Raw genomic sequence first — 26439 nt, 5'->3', positions numbered from 1 at the left:
GGTTGCTCCAAAAACTCTCAATGACAAGATAAAGTTAATGTCACATCCAAATAAGTAGGCAGGTGCATGGTTTACCCTTTTTGCTCCAAGAATCTATAAACTACTAAATAGTGTCTGCTATAAGCAGTGTGACCGAGCATCTCCTGGTGTATGCGAGGCAGGACATTTCATGTGTTGGTGCCATACTGATCTTGGATAGTTTTTTTCCCCCTTCTGTACTTAAGAGACTGCCACACTCCACTACTAAATCTTCTAATAGTCACTGCTCAGTCTACACTGACCCTGAGGGTGAATCATAAAAAGGATTTAGGTATCATTTCTCAAGTGGAATCACTTAGAGATGAACTGACAGTGTCTGCTCTCGGCAGAGTTCATTAACCATAGAATGGGAGGGAGAATCTATTCCCTGATGGCCAGTGTCAGCCGTCTGGCTAATATTTTATATCTTGATGCGGTATACTAGATATAAGAGCGATGAGTGATGACCCAAAGATCAAACAACCATCTTTATCATGTGCTAGAAGACAAACAGTAAAAAACAAGTAGTAAGAAGCAATGAACAAATATATAGGTGACATGTTTACATTTTTAAGACTAACTTATTATGGAAAATGGCAAAACTAGCCTATGCCATATTCTCTGGTTTGCTGTCAAATTACACAAGTTAGCTGTCTACCCAGAAATGGTAAGTGTATAATGAATAAGTAGTTTGGCTGTGTAACAGCTAGAAAGTAGGAATACCTTTTACATTTCACCAAAATTGGTTTTGCCTCTAAATTAACAGTTAGTCATTGATCAAAATTGCCATCAAATTTTGCCTTACAACATTGCAAGCAAGGCAAAATGAAAAAAATTAAGTAAGCACTTTAAAGCTGCCTGCAATATGTAGGAAGCTTTAAAAATAATCAGTTTGCTTTACTTTGCTGGAGACTATTTATATAGGCAGGTCCAGGCATTCTCTTAAATGGGTCCAACCTTCGTCATCATCTGGTTGGTGAAACTTGATCACACGTAAACAATCATCATTGGATCTGTATTAGGAAGATAAATATAATAAGATATCTGTTAATTGTATGCATAACAATTAGGTCTTATCTTAATGTGAAGTAAATAAGTGCAATAAATAATATTAAGGGTGGTTATGGACTCAGTCTATCTATTGCACCTGTGTATTATTCTGTCTATTCCCCTTGTTATTTAGTCTATTAAAACTCTGAGCACATGTTACTATTGATATCACAATAAAATACAAGATTAGCTATGAAATCAAGCACACGGCTTAATAAAACGAAGTCTCATTTACGCAAAACGCTAACATGAGAGTTCTAAAGAAATATATTACAATATTACAAATCATATAACCAGAACATATAATACAAGAATATCAAAGATACTTATCGCATGGTCTCCTCGGCTGGACTCAAAATGGTGGATAGAGCCACCTGGCTTGAACCAACAGTATACCAGTACCCTTAAATACCCATTTATTCAGACCCATTCGTAACTATCCCGTCCAATGAGGTATTGCCAAGAGGTAGTCCTTTTAATATCATCTCTGAGTGCCTGTTGATCCTTTGATCTTTGTCACCCACCGTCATCAATCATCCTTGCAGTCATGGTTCTCTTTGAAGATTGCTTTATAGCAACAGCCAGTTCGGAGCCAAGTGCTGAGAAACAACATTCCAGACCGCCCTAAGGAAAGCAAATGCTTGGTTGCATCAGCCAGAAAGAAACTCAAACCTCTACCCTTTAGAGCCATGGAACTGCAAGGATAAGCATGGCTGATCTCTGGGAATAGGAAACAGATATGTAGAAACTCCAGAAATATGACTTTAGACCATGTTGTCTTCCAACATAATAGTTGTGTGTTAATACCAAGGTCACATAGTTACAGAGTTAACCAAGCTGAATGTGATTTTGTAGGAAAGGCTTGAAACTGGTTGCATATAGGCCAGGGGGTGAAATTATTGCAGAAGCATCACATTTCTGTTTGGAAAATGAACTTATCCCAATTCCTTCCCTGGGATTTAGGATGTACCTGGTCATAGGCCATGTATTTGACTGCTCTGGGGCTATAATTATGACAAAATGCCATATGTCCATCTAGGGGTGATACTAGGTTTCCAAGCTCTTTTAAAACAAGAAGGGGCATGCACCTAGTGCATTACCAAAACATCTATTATAGCAACAAACAACTGCTACAAATGAATACTCACACAATACTCACACAGAAGCAACTGGTAAAAACCAAGATGCCATACAGTTTCGGGGGCGCACCCCCTCTTCCTATGACCTAGCTCTGAGGAAGAGGGTTAACCCCTGAACATGCCAGCTTGGCACCCCATTATGGTGTAATTGGAGTACGTGCTTCTGGACTGTATGGCATCTTGTGTTTCATTGGCTTTTAGCAGTTGCTACTTTGTGAATATCCATTTATAGCAGTTTTTTTAATGCTATAATAAATGTTTTGGTAATGCACTAGGTGCATGCAACTTCTTGTTTGTTTGTTCTGTAGCTTGTACTTTGGATTACCCCATCTGAGGAAGGCTGCTACCGCCAAGCATTCAGATTTGCTGTTGTTTATTTTGCATCCTTCTACAGAGGACCTCATAGTACTGAAAGTGACTGTTTGCTTGTGTTCCAAGCTCTTTTACATAGATGTGGTTATGGTCTCCAAAATACTCTTTTGTTTTTTCAAAACCAAACAATTGACAAAATGTTTTGGTCTAAACAGACGACCATTTGGCAGCAAACCTGACTCTAACTTATTGATAGTATGAGTATCCCCCGAATCTGAAGGTGCCCTTGATGTTGCAAGGGTCCTCTCTCCTCCCCACTCTGCAACAATCATGCACTTTTGAATAATGTTTTCAGAGTATCAGGAATATAACTTTTTACTACCGGGTAGGATTCCAATACATACCAATATTTCTGCATCAATATCTCTGCCCTGCAATAAAAATCTTATAAGGCCACACACTGAAAACATAACTCATTGAACAGACTGAAATGGTCAAATGAAGACATTGTGATGACTCTCTATGTTGTTATTCATACCCAGTATATAAAAGGACATTCATTAACAAACAAATCACCATTCTGATTAAGTTTAATAAAAGGAAAAATAGGAAAAAGTTAAATTATAGATAAAGGTACTAAGGAGACATTCAAAGCCCTAAAAAATAATAATTTCACTGTCCGCATTTTGTCTGTGAGCAAAATTTCACAAAAAAATCAGCTAATTTCACAACTTTGCCTACAAGCAAGCATAAATGCTAACACTTCATGCACTCTGCACACCACAATGTAACCCATGTAAGTTGAATCCAACTGTCTTCTATATCTTAAATCTCCCAGACTCTTAGGCAAGAAAATCCTGTTGAAACGCCCTTCCCATGCAGCTAATATACCTTTTCGTTTTTTTGTATTATAGAACCAGAACACATTTTAAAACTATATTAAATGTATGAACTATCAGTTAGCCTGCTACCTCTGTGTATACTGCTAGCACTTGTTTAGTATATTTATATAAGTCAGTGCACCATAACCAGGGGCATTACATTACCTCCAATGCCTCCCCAAAGCCTGTCAGACATATCTCTGAAGATCTACTGAATAAGGCACTTTTCATTTGCATGAAGTCAACCCAGTTTAATTAAAATTATTTGGCAAAGGATGTTTTCACACTTAAGGTGGTTTAATACCTTGTCTTATCTTGAAATACATTTTTTTTTTTTGTAATTTATTTTTATTGATTTTCAAAAGTATAAAACAGGTACAGTACAAAGTCTCTAGGCATTCCCTGGCTTGAGTAACACAAAAAGGTAAAACAACTTCTTGACCTTGCACAGGCTCCACTGGTAAAATGCAAATCTTGGTTCTAAGAAATTAGCCAGACTGTGCATCTTGTTTTTTGAATAACATGCAATGCATTTGAGGATTTCATTTGAAAAGTATTTTTTTTAAATGAAGCAGGCAAGGATGGGGTAGCATCTGATAGAAACCAATGGTCCAGTAGAACATAAACAGGATCAGTGGCTGTTAATGTGAACCTGTGGTCAGGCTACAGACATTATTATTATTATAATACGGGGTTTATATAGCGCCAACAGTTTGCGCAGAGCTTTACAACATGGGGCAAACAGTACAGTTACAATTCAATACAGGAGGGATCAGAGGGCCCTGCTCGTTTACAATCTATAAGGCAGGGTCAAGTGGAACAAAAGGTAACAGCAGTGGGGGATGATCAGATGCAGAAAATTAAGATACAGTTAGGTGTGGGTAGGATAGGCTTCTCTGAAGAGGAGGGTTTTCAGGGATTGTCTAAAAGTTAATAGAGTTGGAGATAATCAGACACATTGGGGTAAGGAGTTGCATAGGATTGGAGAGGCTCTGGAAAAGTACTGGAGGCAAGCAAGGGAGGAGGTGATGCGGGTGCTAGAGAGCAGGAGGTCTTGAGAAGAACGAAGAGAATGAGTAGATTGGTATATAGAGACCAGGATGGTGATGTAGCTGGGGGCAGAATTGTGGATGGCTTTGTAAGTAGTTGTTAGTATTTTGAATTTAATTTGTTGGGTGAGCAGGAGCCAGTGGAGGGATTGATAGAGAGGAGTAGTAGACAATGTGTGATTGGTAAAGTGGATGAGTCTGGCAGCAGCATTCATGGTGGATTGAAGGGGGGACAGACTATGTAGAGGTAAGCCAATGAGAAGGGAGTTGCAGTAGTCGAGGCAAGAGATGACCAGGGAGTGAATTAAGAGCTTTGTTGTGTCATTGGTTAGATAGGGGCATATTTTGGAGATGTTGCGGAGGTTGAGGCGGCAAGATTTGGACAGTGATTGGACTTAAAGGAGAGTTTAGAGTCCAAGATTACACCTAGGATCTTGGCATTCGGGGATGAGCTTATAGTTGTGCCATTGATTTTGACAGAGAGATCAGGGGAAGAGGTAAGTGGGGGAGGACAAATTATAAATTCAGTTTTGGATAGATTAAGTTTGAGGAAGTGGTGTTACGATCAGATATATCAGTCTGGATGTCAATTAGTGATACACAAGGAGACTGAATGAGTTAACTGAGGGGTAGAGAAATAGATTTGAGTGTTTTCAGCGTAGAGAGGGTATTGGAAGCCGTAAGATGCTATCAGCTGACCCAGGGAGGAGGTGTAGATTGAAAATAAGAGAGGCATGCAAGTATTTACATATTCCTAGAAAGCAGTAATGAAACTTTCAAACAAACCCTGGCTGACCTCTGTAGATGCACACATTGTGGAGAAATATATCCTCAAAGTCCATAACAGAGGCACTGTTGTCTGACTTAAACAGTTTCCCAGCAGCTTAATGGGTTAGGTTTACTCTTCCAAAAAATACCTGTGCATTTCAGCTTTTCTAGCATCTGTAATGGGAAGTCCCGTCTCCAGGAACTTACTTATGTAAGATTCTTACTTATTTTAATCTGTCTGCGATTGTCCCGCCCTCCCCTTCCATGTCCCCTCTAGGCTGCAGGTGGTCATCGATCAAGCTGCATGGATGGCAATGTTGAGGCTGCTGCATTGATGCCAATGGTGAGGCTACATTGATGTAGACTGGTATGGCTGCATTGATGGCACCTGTGAGGCAGCAGATGGGCATTGATCAGGCTACATTGATGGCAATGATAAGGCTGCAGATGGGCACTGATCCTTATTTTGCTTCAAAATTTCTTATTTAAAATTTAAATTTTTTTCCTGAAATTTCCCTCTTAAAATGAATGTGCGTGTTATACGCCTGTGCGTGTTATACGCCGATAAATACGGTAGATGCTTAATTTCCAATGCATACTTGTAGGCTGTGCATAGCCCCTCTGCAGCCTATCCCCAGAACTCATAGAGTGGGCAACCCTTTAGGTATGATGGGCTGGCGATGAGACATGTGGCCCCATCATTGTGGGAATGAGTGACCTAGCTTCAAAATCTGCACATGCACAGTGCGCTCCCTCCTTCTCTGAAGAAGCAGTGGCAGAGCTCAGCATTGTGCGACAGAGGGAGGGAAAGCACACTATACATGTGCAGGTTTTGAAAAGCCAGACCTCTTGTTCCTGCACTTATGGGACTAGTGCAATAAAATGTCACATATCCTTTAGGCCAGATACACATCAATACACTGTTGTGGTTCCATTTTCATTCAAAATGTGGTTGTCAACACACAGCATTGCAAGCTTTAATGGATCTACAACTTTTTTTTCCAATGCAGCACACAACAAAGCACAGATAGTTTACACCTAGACTTGGATCCCCCACAAACGGCCCGATCATCAAAAAGCTGATTTGCCCTCAAGTTTAAGGAATGCTGACCCGATCTTTGGTGCTGCTGGTCTTTTTCTGTTTCTGTGTTTTCTGCTAACAGTAGAGGAGAGAGCTGGGAAGAGAGTGTTTTGCATTCCTTTAGACTTCTAACGGTGTGAACATATAAGAAGCAGAGCAAAGCTTTCAGGTAGATTGACACATAGAAAGCCTTTTCTATAGAGAACATTATTAACAATAATACGTAATCATGAAAAATATACGATCTCTTAAACGAGAAGTGTGGGTATCAAAAATAAATAATCATACTCACCTAGATGGCTGCAGCACCAATCCCAGCTGCATTTGTCCTCTGCCGTTTCTAAGACCAAGAACTGAGTGATCAAAGACCACCGATAGCTCAGTTCACGGTCTTCAGTGAACAGCGAGCTGATGACTGACAGTCACCGACTCTATGCTCTGCTCATCCAGCGCTCAATAGAGTGCTTGACTGTGCAGGGAGTGGAAGCAGCTAGCTCTGGCTCTCAACAGTGCACTAAGAGGCTGAGCAAGTTGCTGGTCAGAGATGTGGGTGGATCTCGACATTAAAGCCAGGATCCTTCCAGAACCTGGACGGGCTCTGTAACATCAGCCGACAATGGACTGAAAATGGGCCACAGGAGTAGTCAACTAAGTGCACAAAAAAAAGACCCACAAAAGTAGGGCAACAAGAGCTTTGGCTATAGTTCTCCTTTAAAAGCAAAAACTATGGAGGTCTAGCTTCTCGAAGTGTGCATTAGAAGTTGCAGAAAGGCAGATAGCATCTGTTTCATTTCATGGATGGAGCCTTACTGTCTCTGGCCAAACCCTTTAAATCATTGAATTTCAGGTCTTTCAATCGTTGAGGCTCAGCATCACACGTTTTATTAATTTGAAGGGTTAAAAGATACAGTAAGTCATAAATGTATCTAGATATTTGCATCAAGTAATAGAGAGTATATAACTTTTAAAGTGACATTAAGCCAACTTTTTTTTTATAAAATGAGATGCTGATAACAGGAATTATGAGAAGCAGGCAGAGAGGAGAAAAACTAAAAAACAAAACAAAAGCCAGCAAGGAGGATGTAAGTCCCATTATTCAGCTTCCAATTATATAAACAAAATGGCTTCAATATCACTTTAAGCCAAGCTTTGTAAAAAAGACCATCATCAAGAAACAGTAGCCAGTTTATAAAAGATAACAGATTTATCGGCAACTAACAAAAAAATAAATCATCTATGGGGTATGCGAAGAACATGCAGTCTCTCTTTATCATGGAGAATACACAGGAGGAGTACTGTAGAAGGGGTAAGTGATCCCCCCAACCTTAGATACTGGTGTATACCAAGAGACAGCATGGAGAGTAGGTGATGAGGCTAAGGTGGATCATGGCAAGAGAGTGTCACTTACCTGGTGATGGAGTCTGATGTGGGGAGGAAGGTGATCTCTTACACCTCCAGCTCGGCACCCCGATAAGGTAACAGGAGGTATAGAGTCTGAAGTGGCAGGAGTGCCTGGCAGTTCTGGTGATGCCTTTACAGATGAGAGGTCTGTGTGCACTTAGATGCAGACTGGGACATGACTCTGGACAGTAGGTACAGTAGGCTACAAGACAGTCAACAGGTACTTGGCGGCTGGTAGGTCACAGGTAGCAAGCACTCGGAAGGCTGGCAGGTGGCAGATAGCAGGTACTTGGCAGGTTGCAGGGATGGCCTCCATGCGCTGGGCACAGCAGAGTCAGGCAAGCTGGGTCGGTAACTAGCAAGCACATCAGGTACAGAGCAGCAGGTAAAAGAATAGTCAGGTTCAGGCTGGAGTTGGCAGTAAGCAGATAGGCAGAAGGATCAGGCAGGGATGTGGTTAAAGAGCAAGCTAGGGGTTGGTTCAGGCAGAGTTCAAGACATAATAGCAGACAAAATAGCAGAATGGCAACAGGAGATCAAGCACAGAAACAGGTAACAGAACATTGTAGACCATAAGACAAGTCCTAGTGCAGCAGAGGTGCTTAAATAGCCCACTTGGCACCAATCTAGTGGCAGGCGTGCGCTTTTGGCTAACAGGATTTAGCCATTCGCGCATATGCTCATTGGTTCTTTGCTGGCCATAGCTTTGGCTAATAGGCATTCTCCATCTGTGCATAACTATGCTCTTGGGTACATTTTGTCTTTCCTGGCAGAGAGAGGTATATGAGAGGGAGGACTGGAAAACTAACAGATAAAAAGGAAAGGGGAAATGGGGGATCCAGAAAAAAGTAAACAAAGGTGGGGAGAAGGCAAAGATGTAGGGAGGATAGATTAAAAATAAATGGATAGGAGGAGGGTGTTAACGGCTGCCACTCCCATCTGACCCAGGGCAGTCTCCTGAAGTTTCCAGGCGGGTTGTCAACTATGCAAATGTTCCAATTGGCTTGGACTGTAGGAATCACACAGAGAGTCCACATGGAAAGCAGGGGACATGTAGAACTCAATACATGCTGAAATGTAGCCATCATATACTTCAGCATAGCAGTGAGCTTTTGTAAAACAGGATGGAGAGACCATGCACTTAACCTATGCAAATGTTGGGGCCTTCCAAGCTTGAGCTATCACACCCATCTTAGAAGTTTTAAAGTAATACACCGAGATGATGTTAGGCCCTGCCACTGTGTGAGTTTAGGCAAAAGGAACAAAGAATTCTCAAAGTTACAGTTTGAGGGGCTTCAGAGTATTATTCCTGAGTGGAGAAGTGGCTTGTCACTGGCTTATTAGTGTTCTCCAGATTTGGTAATCCCAGATCAGAGTCTGGAGCTTGGAGACTTTGAGGAGGTTTGGGTGGGAAGAAGTCTCCAAACCTGTGTCTTACTGGAGACCTGCAGGCCATGTGAGCGTGCACAATTGTTATAAGCAAGCCCTGGCCATGGTTCGGTGCTCTTTTCAGGAGACAGTTGTGTGCTCCATCCAAGGGGCAGTTGTACTCCCATTAAGAGAGGTGATCTCAGAAGAAGGCATTCCATATTTGTGGAGAGATTCCTTTCCCAAAGGACAATTTATCAACTTGGGTACAATCAGCCTGCCCATAGATGGACCTCGGCCAGTCCCTGCTAAACAGACAAAATTTAGATTCATCTATGGCCAGCATAAGAGAGCCTGGGGTATCTAGAGATCCCCTTGAGAGGCCAGGGAGTGTGCCCAGGCAGCTGGCTGCCGTAACTAAAGGCTGAGTGAGCCAGGAGAACTCTGAAAGCTGAAAGAGTGGTGTCTAAAGTATCCTGACAAGAGCAGGGAATCTGATGAAGAGAGAACCATGTGGCTTGGCATGTTATCTGTTTTGTTTGTGAAAATCTCCTGCGTGAGCAACTAACCTTTGTTTTGTTTAATAAAAGTGCTCTGTAAGCCCTTAACCACAGTTTGGCATGGCGTGCACCTATTGAGCCAAACAAGCCTCATATCACAAGACAAACAGTACTGTAAATAATCAGATATTTAAATCTATTACATTCTGCGTGTTCCTGTGTCAATAATATTACTTGGATAATTACAAGAAGAGCTTACAGAGCTTACGGTCTATTAGGGTATGGAATGTGGAGGAGCTTACAATCCATTCGGTCATAAAAGAGGATACAGGGAAGAAAAGCTTACAACTGATTAGGGCGTTGAAGTTGAAGAGTTTACAATCTCTTATGCCGCGTACACACGAGCGGACTGTATGGCGTACTTAGTTCGTCATACAATCCGACGGACAGTACTTTCCACTGAACGGACTTGACCACACACGGATGCACAAACAGTCCGTCGAAAGCTTGCGCGATGACGTGTACAGCACGTACGACGGGACTAGAAATAGGAAGTCCAAGACACAGCAAAGCACCCTTCCACCGTGTAAATCCTTTCTGGGCATGCGCCATTCTTAGTCCGTCGAACTAGCATACTGACGAGCGGATTGTCCGCTGAAACCAAAGTACGACGGACAGAATTTCGAAAAATCCGAAATTCTTAGTACGCCGGACTGCACGCTGAAAAAGTCCGCTGAAGCCCACACACGAGCGGATTGTCCGCTGAAATGTGTTTTGACGGACTAAGTACGCCATACAGTCCGCCCGTGTGTACGCGCCATTAGGATTTAGGAGTGGATACAGGGTGAAAGAGCTTACTAGGCTTGTGCAATTTGTTTCTTAACGAATCGAAATTTGGCCGAATTTTACATCTTTCGGATATTCGGATGCATCCGAATGTCAGAATAAAAAAATAAGGAATAACAACGAATACGAAAGAAATATAACGAATGAATTCGAATGAATTCGACATGATTCTGTAATTCTTTAAAGATCTAATGAAACAAAAGGTCAGCTCAAAGTAAATCTTATAGTCCAATCAGCTAATTAATTTTGTGCCGGAGGATGGATTACTGGCAAAGTGCATTCCTGAGAACTGAGTGAGAAGAGTGTTGTATTGTATTTGAGCCGAGGAGAAGAGACGTTGTCATTGTGTGTGTTAAAAGATTCAATAAACAAACGACTTTCCAAACTACGAATCATTATCACAAATGTCTATACATACATAAATAGTGAATTTCAACGAATACGAACAAATGAATTCGACACTCTACGAATAATAACGAATTATCCGAAAACGTATTAACGTAACATAACGAATATAACAGAACGAAATGATGTATTTTACAAATGACAACGAACCGAAACTAAACGGAATTTTCCGTTGTGCACAAGTCTAGAGCTTACCATCTATTAGGGTGTAGAAGGTGAAAAAGCTTACAATCCCTTATGATTAGGGATGAGCCGAACACCCCCCGGTTCGGTTCGCACCAGAACTTTCGAACGGACCCCAAGTTCGAACGAACGTTAGAACCCAATTGAAGTCTATGGGACTCGAACGTTCGAAATGAAAAGTGCTAATTTTAACGGCTAATATGCAAGATACTGTCCTAAAAAGGGTTTGGGGACCTGACTCCTGCCTCAGGGGACATGGGTCAATGCAAAAAAAGTTTTAAAAACGGCCGTTTTGGCAGGAGCACTGATTTTAATGACGATTAAAGTGAAAAAAAAAGTGAAATATTCTTTTAAATATCGTGCCTGGGGGGTGTCTGTAGTATGCCTGTGAAGTGCCACGTCTTTCCCGTGTTTAGAACAGTCCCTGCACAAAATTACATTAAACGGAAATAACACCATTTAAAACTGCTTGCGGTTTTAATGTTATATCTGGTTCCTGCAATATGGTTGAAAATCATTGAGAAAAATGGCATGGGTAGCCCTCCCTGCCCATTACCAGCCTATTTGGGTCTTGTACGCATATTAAGGGGAACCCTGTACCCATATTAAAAAAAGGAAATGCGTGTGGCCCCCAGGCCCTATATACTCAGAACAGCAGTATACAGGCGGTGCAAACAAGACAGGGACTGTGTAGGTTTGTTGTGTTAAGTTGAATCTGTTTGTAATTTTCAACTGGTACATTTTAAAAGTGTAGCTCCAGTCAAAAAAACTATTTTTAAGCTTTTTGGAAAACATAGGGAAGGGTTATCACCCCTGTATAATTTGTTTTCTCGTCCATCTTTTTTCATCTCACTTGCTGTTGTCTCCTTCCGTTTGCAAGTAGGAGATGTTTGTAAGTTGGATGTTTGAAAGTAGGGGCCTGCCCTATATGCTCTGCAGAAATGGCGGAACAAGGTGTTGGTTTTGCCACAACATTGTAAGCCCTCAAAGTGACTCTTGGTGGGCGCTGGAGCGCCCTGCTGTGAACGATTATATCAAGAATTGTAATTACATGCCATTGTTGAACAGTGGTAGAAAAATTGACCTTTGGTGGTTGTGGTCCTCACCGTTACTCTGGGTGGGCACAGGAAGGGGCCCTCCTGTGAAATATTATATCAAGAATTGTAATTACATGTCCCTGTTAAACAGGGGCAGAAAAATTTGGCCTTAGGCACTGCTGCTGGTGCCACCACACTGCAACCTCTTCCATATACTCTAGTTTTATTGCAGGAATTAGCCCTGCTGCAAAGCATTGCATCAAAAATTGTACTTAAACGCCCCTGTTAAACAGGGGCAGAAAAATTGGGCCTTAGGCACTGGTGCTGGTGCCACCACACTGCAACCTCTGCCATATAATTACAAATGACATTTGTTCTGCCTATGAAGCAATAAAATATTAATTTAAGTGGGAGTTTAATGTAGTGGTACTGGAGAAAAGAAAGAAGAATGCAATAGGAAAATAATTAGAATACATAATTTGCTGGATCCATTGGGCTCCCAAAATGTTTTCTCTACCTCTTCATTATTTGACTTAAATACCCACTATCTTTTTCTATTAGGCCTTTTCCCCCTTACTGTGTGAAGCCAGATATACCCACGTAAATCCCCAAACTAGATCCCACATCCCCACTGTTAGGAGTACCACCGACCCAGGGGACCACCAGTCTCCTCCAATCCTCTCTGCTGACGTCCACCTTTTTTTTACCATAGCCCATCCAATAGGAAGTGGCTACAACAGGCAGGGGTGTGGATTTTATCTCTGAGAGGGGCTTTAAATGAAAAGTATGACATACAGTGGCAGTGCGTCCGTAAAGGGCGCAGGAGCACTGCCCCCTCTCTTCTGTCACCGCTCTATCACCATAGATAGATTCATGCCTTGCATGAATCTATTTATAGTCCCCACTGACACCCCCTATTCAGGTGTCTGGCCCCTTTTCTGGGGCTGGGCACCTGAATTATAGTGATGTTTTTTTTTTTTTTTTGGAAGCACCTGATTAGAGCCGTAGACTCTAATAGGCACCCAAAAAGGTGAACAGCGGGTGCAATGCTGTGCGTTTGCTGCTCACTCAATTGTTTGTTAGCAAAGCAAAGGAATTCACTTTGCTAACACGGAACCACCTCTCAGCCAATCAGGTGCTCGGGTCTGTTATCTGTCACCTGATTGGCTGAAACATCAGACGCTGTGATTGGACGCCTGATAGAGAGGACGGAAAAGACATCAAGGAGCACGCAGGACACCGCCACTGACCCGCTGCGAGACAGGCAAGTGCCCGGGTGATACACACTGCCAGCATTTGATGGGGCACAGTTGCAGCGGCAAATGATGGGCACACTGGCAGCATTTGATGGGGCACAGGAGCGGCAATTGATGGGTACACTGGCAGAAATTGATGGGCATACTGGCAGCAATTGATAGGTATGGTAGTTGGCACAATGGCTGCTCTTGATGGGCACAGTAGCTGCCTTTGATGGGCACAGTGGCTGCGTTTCATGGGCATAATGGCAGCATTTGATGGGCACAGTGGCTTGCGTTTGATGGCACAGTGGCTGCATTTGATGGGCACAGTGGCGGCGTTTGATGGGCACAGTGGTTGCATTTGATGGGCACAATGGCTGCGCTTGATGAGCACAGTGGCTGCGTTTGATAGACACAGTGGTTGCATTTGATGAGCACGGTGGTGGCAATTGATGGGCACAGTGGCTGTGGTTGATGGGCACAGTGGTTGCATTTGATGGGCACAGTGGCTGAACTTGCTGGGCACAGGGGCTATGCTTGATGGGCACAGTGGCTGCGTTTGATAGACACAGTGGTTGGGCTTGATGGGCACAGTGGCTTAGTTTGATGGCACAATGGCCGCAATTGATTTTCTTTTTTCAGTTTGTTTGCGCCTCCCCAAAAATTTTGAGCACCAGCCGCTAGTGGCACCAGTAGCTGCGTTTAATGAGCACAGTACTTGCGTTTGATGGGCACAGTGGCTGCGCTTGATAGGCACAGTGGCTGCGATTGATGGGCGCAGTGGCTGCGCATAAAGATCAAGTAGGCTTTGTCCATTTAAGGGGTACATGAGACAGCATTTGCAGAGCGATCCAATTGATTGATATTGCAAAATCCTACTCTAACTCAGCACGCACTATCTCCTAACACTACTGACTGCAAGCTCTATTATAAAAGATAGATCACTAGCTATATAGGTGAGGTGAATATAGCGGTGTATACTGCGGTCAGGGCACAGACAATAACCACTACACATCAGCAAGATAGAAAAATCGGCCGAAAACGATCGGTGTGTACTGTGTTGAAGGTACACAGAACACCCACTGCTTCAGACGCCAACACACTACACGAGGCCGCCGCGATGGCGGCCTTATATAGTGTGGGGCGTGCACTACACAGCCTGAGCCATGATTGGCCACAGGCATCCTGCCTGTGGCCAATCATGGCTCTCCTCGCTGCTGGCGCTGCGATTGGCCAAGCATGCGGGGTCACAGTGCATGCTTGGCCAATCATGAGCCAGCAATGCACTGCGCCATCGCACACGAATTTGACACGAACGGACTAAAATGTTCGGATTTCGCCGAACTGGCGAACAGCCAATGTTCGAGTCGAACGTACGTTCGACTCGAACACGAAGCTCATCCCTACTTATGATATAAGAAAAGATACAAGGTAGAACAGTGTACAGTCCATTAGAGTATCGACAGTAGAAAAGCTTACAATCTCCTAGGATATAAGAAAGGATACAGGGTAGAAGGGTTTACAGTCTTCTAGGGTATAAGAAAGAGATAAAGGAAGCTTTTTCCAGTAATGCATTGAATGATAAAACAGTAATAAAAACAGAAGAAGATCTATAGACTTCTATATTGTTACTTTAACCACTTGCTGACTGCCGCACACACACATATACGTCATCAGAATGGCGCGTACAGGCAAATGGGCGTACCTGTATGTCCCTTTGAGTTCACCACCTTGCGGGCACGCACCCGCCGCACGCTGCGGGAGCGTGATCGCGGGTACTGCAAACTCGATGTTCGTCATGGCCCGATGTGCGCCGTGGCCTGCAGTCGTGAGATGCCAAGTAAGATGCCAAGTGAGATGCCAAGTAAACAAGGCATTTCCCTGTTCTGCCTAGTGATATGACATGGATCTATTGCTCCCTGTCATCGGGAGCAGTGATCGTTGTCATGTCAGTGGTAGCACATCCCCCCTACAGTTCGAATCACTGCCTACGACACACTTAACTCCTTGATCGCCCTCTAGTGTTTAACCCCTTCCCTGCCAGTGTCATTTGTACAGTAATCAGTGGCTATTTATAGCAATGATCACTGTATAAATGACAATGGTCCCAAAATAGTGTCAAAATTGTCTGATGTGTCTGCCATCATGTCGTAGTCCCGATAAAAATCGGTGCCCCTTGTGGCCAGGCTGAACATCCTATAGTCCAGTCAGACTGATGCTGAGGTCCAAATTTAGAACAATTGTACCTCAACCAAACTGCAGTTCAGGTGTAACCTTAACTTTCAAAAAGCATAACGCGTGCTCTTCAGGAGCTACATGTGGAATTACACCCCAAAATACATTCTGCTGCTTCTCCCGAGTATGGGGATGTGCGAGACTTTTTGGGAGCCTAGCCGCATACAGGACCCCGAAAAACAATCACTGCCTTCAGGATTTCTAAGGGTGTAAATTTTTGATTTCACTCCTCACTACCTGTCACAGTTATGAAGGCCATAAAAGGCCATAAAATGTCAAGATAGCACAAAACCCCCCAAATGACCCCATTTTGGAAATAAGACACCCCAAGCTATTTTCTGATAGGCATGTTGAATCCATGGAATATTTTATATTTTGACACAAGTTTCGGGAAAATTTTAATTTTTTTTATTTATTTTTTTTACACAAAGTTGTCACTAAATGATATATTGCTCAAACATGCCATGGGCAAATATGAAATTACACACCAAAATACATTCTGCAGCCTCTCCTGAGTATGGGGATACCACATGTGTGAGACTTTTTGAGAGCCTAGCCGCGGGCCCGAAAACCAATCACTGCCTTCAGGATTTCTAAGGGTGTAAAATGGTGATTTCACTCCCTTACTACCTATCAGTTTCGGAGGCCATGAAATGACAAGATAGCACAACCCCCCCCCCCCCCCCCCCGCCAATGACCCCATTTTGGAAAGAAGACACTTCAAGCTATTTGCTGATAGGCATGTTGAGTCCATGAAATATTTAATATTTTGCCACAAGTTAAGGGAAATTTCAATTTTTTTTTTTTAACACAACATTGTCACTAAATTATATATTGTACAAACATGCCATGGTTATATGTGGAATTACACCCCAAAATACATTCTGCTGCTTCTCCTGAATATGGGGATGCCACATGTGTGAGACTTTTTGTCAGTCTAACCGCGTGCAGGACCCCGAAAACCAATCACCGCCTTCAGGTTTTCTAAGGGCGTACATTTTTGATTTCACTCCTCACTGTCTATCACAGTTTTGGAGGCAACGAAATGCCCAGATAGCACAACCCCCCCCCCCCCCAAAATGACTAAATTTTGGAAAGTAGACACCCAAAGCTATTTGATGAGAGTATGGGGAGTATTTTGCAGATCTCGCTTTTTGTCAAAAAGTTTTGAAATTTGAAAAAAATATAAATATTCTTTACTTTCTTCATTTTCAAAAATAAATGAGATCTGCAAAATACTCACCATGCATCTTAGCAAATACCTTGGGGTGTCTTCTTTCCAAAAAGGGGCCATGGGGGGGGGGGGGATTGTGCTATCTGGACATTTCAGGTCCCCTGTAACTGTGATAGGTAGTGAGGAGTAAAAGCACAATTTTACACCTTTAGAAAACCTGAGAAAAAGAGGAGTTCCCCTGGTGGTGGACATTTTAGGCACGTACACAAAAAAGTATATAACAAAGTACAACATTTATTTAATAAAATAAAATCATGCCATAAAGAAAGTTAAATAGCATCATACATAAAGAATCAGAAATAGATCATCCATACACAATATCATTATGGTTGGTCACAGTATTAGTTGACCTATGCATTTTGGAGCCTTGAGAATCTCCGTCTTCAGGGGCAGATATACAGTATAGAGTACAGTTCAATTAAAATACAAGCAGCAGAACATTAGAACAATAGACAAATTTGCCAAGAAAAACTGAGGACGTGCACTTACATATCAACAAATGATGCTATGTATAGATGGTATGCCGTTAATTAAAAACAAAAGCGGTAGGTCAAAAAATTTATATAGGTGACCCCCCTAGCTTCAAGGGTCTCCATCAATGTGTGACGTTCAGCAAAAAGTGGTAGGCACTATACAGCCACAGGTTTTATAGAGTCCCAAAAGAAAAATGGATCAGTCAAGTACACACGGGGGAGGCACTGAGGCGAACAAATTGTTGCGCCCGACCTTAAGAAAAAAGAGACAAGAGAAAGAAAGTAGTAAAGTGAAAAAAAAATGAATTCAATAAATATTTTATATTATATAGATTATAAATGAAGTAAATTGTTAAAGCCTTAAAATCATTTTTAATAACTGGTTCAGAAACATGTGGAAACAGTAGGATAGTAGGATGGTAATTATCGCTGCAGTATAGACAGTATAAGGGACGAGTATAAGTAGCCAAATTCATACCTTGGACCAAGTGAAAGAGAGCTTATTTTGACTGTCTGGCGTTCCACAGGCTCAGCTGTGGAATGTTGACTGGTCTACTACTGAGAATATATATAAGAAAGCTCCTCCAATCAGCTGGCGCAAGCAATTCGCAGCAGCTGATGGAGGAGGAGAAAGAGAAAGACGGGCGGGCGCAGATCCGTGCCCCGAAGGGTTTGCACACTGCCCCGTTCCGACTGTGCATGTCAAAGACATGAGCATTGGAGCGGGGTCCCACCCACTACACTCGCCGACACAATAGGCTTCACCCGAGCACTGTGCATGTTCTCTGGGTTAGTCAAGTGGAGAGTGGCCGAGGATGGAATATCGACCGGGATCTCCCACAACACCGCCAAGAGCTAAACAAGCTCAGGTGGCTTGGTGTGCCGGGTGACCACCTCGTGCACACCAAACGGACCAGAGGGGGCAAAAAATATGTGTTTAGAAAACAAAAAAGCGTGCCTATAGCCGCTGACTCTGAAAATTGACGTTTTCTTTTTCTCTTGCTCCGGTTGTTATCCACTTTAGTTAACATAACTGTATGTTATAAAAATTACACCAACACCTATATATCGAGGTATATGCATACCATTAGTATAATAGAATGTACTGCTGTATTACCTCTGTAACCTTCATATGTATAACTTGGAAAATTAATAAACTAAAGTAAAAAAACAAAACAAAGCGTGCCTATTACATATAGTATAAAGTTACAAAAGGGATTGTCCTTTTGAACCATCCTCACCAAACTTTCTGAAGCTCGGAGGTCATGAATGATTGATAAAGTTATACAGTATTATATTATATAATTATGTATTGCATTTTATAATGGAAATTAACAGCAAAATATAGATAACAAGGGAACACAGATTTTATCGCAAATACAAAATAAATCAAAGTCATAGAAAATTCATAGATTTACATATTATTACAGCCTATAATCACATAGAGCACAAAAAAAAAATCTGTTGATATGTTTTAAACATTAACTCGTAGTGACATTCAATTCAGGATTGTACAGAAAAGAGATTTCATCATGAACATAGACATAAGGTCACTACACAGTAAACATATACAGTAAGACGTTGTTATTATCAATTAAACACTTGGTATGAAAGCATGTGGCAAAAAAGTTTATTTTTCCTCCATGCCCCCTGATGAAAAGCCTTCAAGCTAGGGCTTAAACCAGATCTTATAGTTTTAAGTAGCCCGGAGTTTGTATATCCACCGAGATTCTAGTTGAAGAAGGTCCTTATTCCGCGTGTATCCATTTTTCTTTTAAGGCGCTAGAAAACCTGTGGCTGTATAGTGCCTACCACTTTTTGCTGAACGTTACACATTGACAGAGACCCTTGAAGCTCGGGGAGTCACCTATATGCATTTTTGACCTACCCCTTTTGTTTTTAATTAACGGCATACCACTATTATAAATGATACCATTCCCCTCTCTTTTTCTTGGCAAATTTGTCTATTATTCTAATGTTCTGCTGCTTGTATTTTAATAGAACTGTACTCCATACTGTATATCTTCCCCTGAAGAAGGAGATTCTCAAGGCTCCGAAACATGTAGGGCAACTAATACTGTGACCAACCATAATGATATTGTGTATGGATGATCTATTTCTGATACTTTATGTATGATGCTGTTTAACTTTCTTTATGGCATGATTTTATTTTATTAAATACATTTTGTACTTTGTTATATATTTTTTTGTGTACGCACCTACAAAGTCCACCACCACTAGGGGAACTCCTCTTTTTCTAGTATTATTGGATGTGGCACAACAATTTTTTGCCAGACCTTGCCGCTCTACTCAATCTCCATTAGAAAACCTGAAGGCGATGATTGATTTTTGGGGCTCTGTACAGGGCTAGGCTCCCAAAAAGTCCCACACATGTGGTATCCCCGTACTCAGAAGAAGCAGCAGAATGTATTTTGGGGTGTAATTCAACATATAACCATGCCATGTTTGAACAATATATATAATTTTGTGACAACATTGTGTAAATAAAAGAAAATAAATTGTGGCAAAATATAAAATATTCCATGGACTCAACATGCCTATCAACAAATAGCTTGAAGTGTCTTCTTTCCAAAATTGGGTCATGGGGGGGTTGTGCTATCTTGTCATTTCATAGCCTCTGAAACTGTGATAGGTAATGAGGACTGAAATCACCATTTTAAGCCCTTAGAAAGCTTGAATACATTGATTGGTTTTCAGGGTCCTGTACACAGCTAGGCTCCCAAAAAGTCTTACACATGTGGCAGCCCCGTACTCAGGAGAAGCAACAGAATGTATTTTGGGGTGTAATTTCACATATGCACATGGTATGTTTGAGCAATATATCATTTAGTGCCAACTTTGTGCAAAAAAATAAATACATTTCATTTCCTGCAACTTGTGGCAAAATATAAAATTTTTCCATGGACTCAACATGCCTTTCATCAATTAGCTTGGGGTATCTACTTTCCAAGTTGGGGGGGGGGGGGGGGGGTTGTGCTATCTTGGCATTGTATAGAGTTCAAAACTGTGATACGTAGTGAGGAGTAAAATCAAAAATTTTGAAAAATCCTGAAGGTGGTGCTTGGTTTTCGGGGTCCTGTACGTGGCTAGGCTCCCAAAAAGTCTCACACATGAGGTATCCCCATACTCAGGAGAAGCAGCAGAATGTATTTTGGCATGCAATTCCACATATAACCATGACAGGTTTGAACAATATATCATTTAGTGACAACGTTGTGCAAAAAAAAAAAAAAAAGTGTAATTTTCCGCAAACTTGTGGCAAAATATAAAATATTACATGTACTCAACATGCCTCTCAGCAAATAGCTTGGGGTGTCTACTTTCCAAAAAGTGGTCGGAGGGGGGAGGGGGGTTTGAACTGTCCTGGCATTTTGTACACAAGATTTAGAAGCTTATGTCACACATCACCCACTCTAACTACTTAAAGACAAAGCCCTTTCTGACACTTTTTGTTTACATGAAAAAAATATTTTTTTTGCAGGAAAATTACTGTGAACCCCCAAACGTTATATATATTTTTTAAAGCAAAGTTTTCACACAGTATCGGCGCAGCAATTTTTCAAACACAATTTTTTGGGAAAAAAAACACACGTTTTTAATTTTAATGCACTAAAACACATTATATTGCTCAAATGTTTGATGAAATAAAAAAGATGATCTTATGCCAAGTACATGGCTACCAAACACGGCATGCTTTAAAATTGCACACAAACGTGCAGTGGCGACAAACTACATACATTTTTTAAAGCCTTTAAAAGCCTTTACAGGTTACCATTTTAGATTTACAGAGGGCATCTACTGCTAAAATGACTGCCCTCGATCTGACCTTTGTGGTGATGCCTCACATGCATGGTGCAATTACTTTTTACATATGACACCAGACCGACGCTTGTTTTTGCCTTTGTGTGTGAGCACGGGGGGGGGACAGGGGTGCTTTTTTTATTATTTATTTTGCTTTTTTATTATATTTTTAAACTGTTTCTTTCATTTTTTTATTTTTTTTATTTTTATGGTTATCTCAGGGAATGTAAATATTCCCTATGATAGCAATAGGTAGTGACAGGTACTCTTTTTTTTTTTTTTTTTAAATGGGGTCTATTAGACCCTAGATCTCTCCTCTGCCCTCAAAGCATCTGACCACACCAAGATTTATGTGATGAAATGCTTTGCCAATTTCCCAGTGGAGCTGTTTATATTAGTTATGAAATGCTCGTATCTTCCGGTTTCTTAGGTCATAGAGATGATTGGAGCCATTCTGTTCTCTGATCAGCTCTATGGTCACCTGACGGAACCACCGTCTGCATTCTCGGGTTCCCTGTTGGGACAGGAGAGCCTGAGAAAACCATGGAAGACGGTGGGAGGGGGAACGTTCCATCCCACTGCTTATAAAAGCAGTCTAGAGGGTAATTAGCAGCTAGGATGGTTTTTACATCAAAGCCGACTAAAATAAAATCAAATAAAGTAACATTACAGTATAACAGTAAGACTTACCATACCTGCAAAGCGAATACAATAAAACATAGTAAAAATAAAACATTGCAATCTGTGCCTAAAAAATATATGCCGAAGCATGGCGGGAATCTGCCCCTTATTTTAGGAGCAAATGGCTCCTCCACCCCTGCCCCTATGCTTCCACATATATGCTCTTTTTTTTAACTGTGGTGGTGAAATCACCTCAGACAGCGCTGAAGTCAAGGCTTTACGTATCGTGGAAGCAAACGATGTTGCTGTCAAGATAAACAAACCCGTGTTGCAGCTGAATGGCGTACCTGCTAAGCAAATGATGGTTAACAATAAAACAAGCATTACAGTACAACATACCATACCTGCAAAGCAAATACAATAAAACATAGTAAAAATAAAACAGAGAGTGAATGATAGATATAGAACAATAGTGAGCCAACCTAAGAGAGTAAACATAAGAGAACGTACATACTGTAAGAGAGCGAGAGCGAAGAAAAATACAACCACAACAATTTTTGGCTTTTTTTATTTTTTGTGATTTTTCTTCCACCTTTTTCCCTATAAAAAACTGTAAACTGAACGTTGCAGATTAGGGTCTCTCAAAATGTGATGGCCATTACATCTTTCGAGACCCTGTGTACGTGTGCCTATTACTGTGTAGTGTAATACTCAGCTAGTGTGTGGTAACGTTCGAAACAGTCACCAATGCAAAGACCAGGTTGGTCAGGACAGGAGGGACAATAAAAGCGGGTGTCGCGCCTATATCTGCGCTTTCTACAGACACAACAACATCTTCTTTGGGGGTTTCTTTGGGTAGGGGTACCAGAGAGGACTTGCAGAAAATGCCTCTCATGCAGCTGGCTTACTGCATTTGGATTGGGAAGGTGGGCCTCAGCACCGTCTGGAAATAGAAGGGCTGTGATGATCTCTTGCTGGAATTTAAGGAAGGATCCAATTCGTTCTGAAGCTTTGTATAGCACAAAAGCATTCAGCAAAAGCCAATCGAAATAAATAAATAATAATAATAAATAATAAACAGACACTTTTTTGTACCAGCATCTGGCCTTGTGGGCAATTAGGTACGGCGCCAACAACTGGTTGTTGAGGTCCACCCCTCCCATTTTAAGGTTATATTCGTGGACACAGAGGAGTTTCTCCACAACACCAGTCACCGTAGGACTTTGGACCGTCGTGTCTGAGTGAAGGGAGGACAGAACGAAAACATTCTTATTATCCCTCCACAGTGAGCAAATTATTACATCTCAAGCAGGCTCTCTCCCCCAGCCTAAGATAGGAATCTACAAGTCACAATATTAGATCGCATGGTGCCACATGCACCAATTTGGTGATCAAACAAGTGACTAAAAAGTGGCATAATTGCTTGTGTAATAATTGTCCACATACAAGTGCTACCCCTTTCCATATAAGGGTGGCACCAAGTCCCACACAATGTTACCAGCGCTCCCCATGTAGTCTGTAGTAGTCAGTTCTCCAGCTCTATGTGACTATCTCTTCCCTCATAAACCATAAAACTATATGTATAACCTGTTGCCCTGTCACAGAATTTATACATCTTGACCCCATATCTTGCATACCAGCTGGGAAGATAGTGTTTGAATGACAAGCGGCCATAAAACTTAATCAGGGACTCATCAATGCAGACAACTTGATGGGGAATAAACAAGGCTGCAAAGTGTTGGTTGAAGTGGTTTACGAGGGGCCGAATTTTGTAGAGCCGATCAAATTCAGGATCTCCCTGAGTTCATTATCATTGAAGTGCATGAACCGCAAGATCTGCTCATATCGTGTCCTGGTCATGGAGGCAGAGAACACAGGCATATGGTGAATTGGGTCAGTGGCAACTCACTCTTTTTAGTTATGCACATGAGAAGGGATAGGCCCAGGAAGGTCTTAAATTCAGAAACCGTAATTGGTTTCCAATCTCTGGCAAGGGTCAGCTGGGGATTAGCGGTGATGAATTGACCAGCATATAAATTGCTTTGATTCACAATAAATTTATAGAGATCTTGAAAAACAGCAAATAAAAATCAAGTGACGTAAAATCAACTGAATTCCGGGTTGGCCAGTGAATGAGGGAAGTACGGGTGCTACAGAAGTGGTGGGTTCCCAATTAGGATTGGGGAATGCAGCAGGAAGGGCACTATGGGCTTGATGGACTTGTCTTTGTCTTCTTCTTGATGTCAGACACTACTCGTGCTAGCCACCTCACCAGCTTGAACTACACCAAGTGTTACTGCAGTGCTGGATGTATCACGATTACTAGGCCGTTGGTGCTTACCAGTTCACCAGAAGGATGAGCGGTGCTAGGACTGGCTCTCTGCTCCATATGAGGGACCTGCGGTTCTTGCACCTCAACGACAGCAGAACAACTGGGTCTGGTACGCCTGACCTTGGCAGGGACCACAACTCCATCGTCAGAGCTATCTGTCAGGGTGCCGCTGCTGTCTACAGGTTCGTATTCTGAGCCTGAATCTGACAGATGAGTGACTTCCTCTTCACTATCTGCCATGCTCAGAAACATGTAGGCCTCTTCACTAGTGTACCTTCGATTTGACATTTTTGTCTCTAAATTTACTGGTACACTAGTGAGATCAGGCCTGACTCTAACGCTGCAGTTATGTGTGTTGTGTTTTTGTAAGTGACAGTGATCGATTGATACTGCACTTGGGTGGCCTGGGCTGGGGGTGAGGAGCAGGTGCTAGCAGGTATCTGGGCTGATCCCGAAAACGCTGCATTTTTGGGAACCTAAACTGCTGGGGACGCTTTTATAGTTCTGATCAGATCAGATATCGATCCGTTCAGACACTATACTACTAAGGGAGGTGTATGGTGCGTGCATGGGTGTTAGCGCTACTGGCACTAATCTGATGCTGCCTGGGGCGACGCAGACCCTATCTGATGCTAAAATCTAGCTTTGATCGCCTGCTGGGTGATCAGGGGGTTAAACCTTTATTGGGTAAAATACGGCGGGTGCCCTGACACTATAAAAAAGTAAACTAGCTACACTGCATCACCCGTGACACTTATACTGTGATCACTGGTGACAGGGGGTAATCAAGGGGTTAAACATTTATTGGGGTGTTAGGGGAGTCCCTAGACCTATCTGGGCCTAATACTAATTACCCTAATGCTGATTTTTTTCACCAATGCCACCAATACAGCGATAAAAAAACAAAAAACTGAATGCTGCATTGGGTGACAGTGACAGGGGGTGAAGGGGTTAACGGGAGAGGGGGGTGATTGCGGGGTGGTAAGTGTACCTACGTGGACTGGTGTCCATGTATGTAGTATTGGTGCCCTTACTCTGATACACCCTCTCTCCTCGGTCTGGAATGGAAAAGACACGAGGAAAGGTGACATCACTTCCTCTATCAATGTTTACACTTACACAGACAGGGGAAGGAGCTCATTCTCCAGGACCGATCACCAGGTTCAGGCCAGATTTCATTGACCTGGGGATTGATCGGTTCTAGATCGAATCCGATTGTCGCGGCCACACACCCGACGTAACATGACGGCATGTGCCATTCTGCCGCAGTACAACTGCGGAGGCTGGTCGGGTACAGGTTAAAGTGGAAGTAAACTCCCTTATCGTTTTCAGCCAAGGAAGCTGCCATCTTTGCCTCTGTTTAATCTTCAACTGCTATGGTGTTGCACATGTGATTCGTTATGACACCAGCCATTGGATGGTTTAATAGTTTGGCTGAGAGCACAGCCAATGTGCAGTTAGCATTTTCGGCATGCCTTTTTTTTTAACTGTTTAAATCGATGGGTTTACTTCCACTTTAACCACTAATAAATGACTTAGAAAAAAAAGAAAATAATATATCTATATCTATAATATGTTTGGGTGTTCTAACACCCTAGAGAATAAAATGGCGGTCATTGCAATACTTTCTGTCACACCATATTTGTGCAGCGGTCTTACAGCGCACTTTTTTGGGGAAAAAAATACACTTTTTTGAATTCAAAAATAAGACAACAGTAAAGTCAGCCCATATATTTTTTTTTATATTGTGAAAGATAATGTTACGCCAAGTAAATTGATACCCAACACATCACACTTCAAAATTGCGCCCGCTCGTGGAATGGCGACAAACTTTTATCCTTAAAAATCTCCATAGGCGATGTTTAAAAATTTCTACAGGTTACCAGTTTTGAGTTACAGAGGAGGTCTAGGGCTAGAATTATTGCTCTCGCTCTAACGATTATGGTAATTCCTCACATGTGTGGTTTGAACACCGTTTTCATATGCGGGCGCAACTCACGTATGCATTCACTTCTGCGCGCAAGCTCGGCAGGACAGGGCGCTTTAAATCTTTACATTTATTTTTTTATTATTTATTTTACATTTTTTATTTTATTTTTTATTTTGACATTGTCCTTTTAAAAACTATTTTTTGGGTCACTTTTATTCCTATTGCATGACAGGACCTCTTAAATTGAGATCTGGGGTCAAAAAGACTTCAGATCTCATATTTACACAAAAATGCAATAAAAAAAAAAAGTAATTTCAAATAAAAAAATAAATAAACATTTCTCCTTTAAGAGCATTGGGCGGAAGTGGCGTTTGATGTCGCTTCCACCAGCCAATGCTATGGAGCCATCTTCCCCTCACTCAGCAGCCAGGCATCTATGGGAAAGGACGCGATTTTTTCCGCTGCAGAGAATATTTTCCTTTTCCATCTACTGTCAGATATTAAGCAAAAAAACTA

This window comes from Lithobates pipiens, unplaced genomic scaffold (assembly GCF_037356315.1).
Source record: "Lithobates pipiens isolate NorthernLeopardFrog02 unplaced genomic scaffold, aLitPip1_a1.2 Scaffold_28, whole genome shotgun sequence".
NCBI classification, from domain to species: domain Eukaryota; kingdom Metazoa; phylum Chordata; class Amphibia; order Anura; family Ranidae; genus Lithobates; species Lithobates pipiens.
Note: the sequence above shows the minus strand (reverse complement) of the source record.